General features: G+C 44.2%; 1 pseudogene; it reads left to right on the forward strand.

Annotated features, from left to right (window-relative positions):
* Positions 1–655: 655 nt before the first annotated feature.
* Positions 656–904, forward strand: LOC114903677 (annotated as a pseudogene).
* The last annotated feature ends 2,292 nt before the right edge of the window (positions 905–3,196 follow it).

The raw sequence follows: 3,196 nt of genomic DNA on the forward strand, positions 1-3,196 counted from the left end.
TCTCTTGCTGCGGAGCATGGGCTCTAGGCACGCGGGCTTCAGTAGCTGTGGCGCACAGGCTTAGTTGCTCCGTGGCATGTGGGATCTTCCCGGACCAGGGCTCGAACCCGTGTCCCTTGCATTGGCAGGCGGATTCTTAACCACTGCGCCACCAGGGAAGTCCCAAACTCTAGACTTTTAGATGTAGGTCTGATGCTAGTCAGTTTAACCATGTTAGCAGAGAGGTAGGCAACTCTAGAGGTGGAGAAAATGTGTGTATGCGTGTGCACGTGCACGCATGTGCGCGCTCATGCCTGGGTGTGCACACGCTTGGGCATAGTGGGGGGAGAGGGAAAGAGAAAGAGAGAGAGAGAGCGCGCCGAGAGAGCACGTGAGCCACCATTTAATCACTTGGATACAGCTGTGCCTGAAACTGGATACACACCACCGATAAATTCCCATAGTGCTTCAGCAAATTTGAGTTGGTTTCCCGGGCTTTCTAGCAAAATAACTTGAATAATACAACAACACAGAGCAAGCCTCAAACTAGTCTGCTTCTCAGTGGAACATCCCATGGTGAAAGCAGTTGTCAAGAAAAAGGAATACAGTAGACTGTTTAGTCCCAGGCCTTGAAAGTTTGTTCTCTCCGACTGGACTCGAGGCTTCTGTCGCAACCATGCTTCTCCAGGTCATCCTTCAGGCCAAGAGGCATCCTAGCTCGATCCTCATCTTCATATTTACTGGAGTGGGAGGTACTGGAGCAGCACTGTATGTCTCGCACCTGGCGTTGTTCAATCCAGGTGTCAGTTGGAACAGAAAGAATAACCCAGAGCCCTGGAACAAGCTGGGTCCCAATGATCAGTACAAGTTCTACTCAGTGAGTGTAGATTACAGCAAACTGAAGAGAGAAGGTCTAGACTTCTAAATGAAATGTTTCACTATAAAACTGCTTAGAATGAAGTTCTTCTAGAAGCCACCTGCACAATTTTCCACTTAACCAGGAAATATTTCCCCTCTAAATGCACGAAATCATGTTGGTGTATTGTGCTGGGGTTTACACTGATTAATAAATAGTCTGAAACTTGAAAAAAGACAAAAGGAAAAGGACTACAAATTTATGGACAAGCATGGAACTGGGAAAGTTACCTCCCCCCTCTGTGCCCAAGTTTCTGCATCTGTGAAATGGGGATAATAATGAAACCTCCCTCGTGGCATTATTGTGATTAAATAAGTCAATAAGAAAAGTGTTATATGAAAGTATCCCAAATGTTGGTACGATTGGTACTATTATTAGTTATTGTTACTATTATTGTTATTTCCATCGTAAAAATGATTATATCAATGCTAGAGTTCTATTGCTCTACGTGAAGGCTCTACTTTGGAGTCATATTTGAATTGTTACCAAGTTGAATTAGCTACCCATAGGGTCTATTATTGGATACATTGAGCATTTATTCAATCATTTAGAAAGGAAATCCCAGCCAAAAAAAAAAAGAAAGAAAGAATTACAAAGGAACTTCCCTGGCGGTCCAGTGGTTAAGATGCACTTCCAGTGTAGGGGGAGCGAGTTCAATCCCTGGTCGGGGAACTAAGATCCCACATGCTGATGGGCTCCCCAAAAAAGGAAATCCACATCCAAGTCTGGGATCTGGCCTGACTCCTGAATCCACAGGGAGCACCCGTGGACAAATAGGAGACCCCTGGAGGACAGGGTCCTTATCACTACAAGAGCCTGTCAGGACCGGGCGGCCTGTGGCTCCATCTGCACCTGTGGAATCAGGCAAATTTCCCTTCTCTGTGGAATCCGGTAGGGAAACAAGTATTTTTAAGGGAACAGAGGGAAAAGGATAATGGTAGCTTTAGCTTGAATCTGAGGCTGCTGTAAGAGAGAATAACAGTGTTGGTAATTTCTCCTTCCTGTTTAAGCACTTTGGTGAAGTGCCTTCCCCTAAATTAAACTGGGAAGTAAGAAAAAACTAGTTCACATGCCAGCATACAGACCCACAGGCCCACTTGGCTACAGATTTCTAGCACACGGGAGTTATCTTAGAGAAGAACTGGGGAACTGGGCCAGACTGCAATAGCAGAATTTCCCTCCACTGCGGGGGAAAAAAAGAAAAAAGAAAATGAACTTCAGTCATCTCAGTCAAAAATGTACTGAGGTTGGGCTTCCCTGGTGGCGCAATGGTTGAGAATCCGCCTGCCGATGCAGGGGACATGGGTTCGTGCCCCGGTCCGGGAGGATCCTATATGCCGCAGAGCGGCTGGGCCCATGAGCCATGGCTGCTGAGCCTGTGCGTCCGGAGCCTGTGCTCTGCAACGGGAGAGGCCACGACAGTGAGAGGCCCGCGTACCGCAAAAAATAAATTAAAAAAAAAAATGTACTGAGGTTTTCTTCCCAAATTCTTTATCTTTCTTCTCAGTCTCTTCTTCCTCCTTCTCCTCCGCCTCCTCTTTTTAAGAAAAACTGTGGTAACATATACATATATGTTATGTGTTATACATATATGTATACATATATGTTTAAAAACTGTGGTAACATATACCATATCCGTAATGTTAAAGTGTGCCATTCAGTGGCACTGAGTACTTTCACATTGTGCAACCGTCCGCACCATGCATCTCCAGAACTTTCTCACCATCCCACCCTGAAACTCTGTCGACATTAAACACCAGCTCTCCATCCCCCTAGCCTCTGGTATCCACTATTCTACTTTCTGTTTCTATGAATTTGACTGCTCTAGGTCTCTGATATGAGTGAAATCACACTGTATCTGTAGTTTTGTAACTGGATTATTTCACCTAGCTTAATGTTTTCAATGTTCATGTTGTGGCATGAGCCTGAATTTCCTTCTTTTTTAACACTGGATAATGTTCCATTGTATGTACCACATTTTGTTTATCTATTTATCTGTTTACGGACACTTACGTTGCTTGCACCTTTTGACTCTTGTGAATAATGCTCCCATGAACATGGGTGTACAAACATACATGTTCCGGTACCTGATTTCAATTCCTTTGGCTATATGCCCAGAAGTGGAATTGCTAGATCATGGGGTAAATCTACGTTTAATTATTTGAGGAATCATCACATTGTTTTCCTTAGCAGTTATACTGTTTTCTATTCCCACTAGCTATGCACCATGGTTCAATTTCTCCACTTCTTCACCAGTATTTGTTATTTTCTGTTTTTCTTTTTTAAAGAAATAATGGCCGC

This window comes from Monodon monoceros, unplaced genomic scaffold, assembly GCF_005190385.1.
Source record: "Monodon monoceros isolate NGI ecotype Baffin Bay Population unplaced genomic scaffold, NGI_Narwhal_1 Super_Scaffold_21, whole genome shotgun sequence".
In the NCBI taxonomy this organism is placed as follows: Eukaryota; Metazoa; Chordata; class Mammalia; order Artiodactyla; family Monodontidae; genus Monodon; species Monodon monoceros.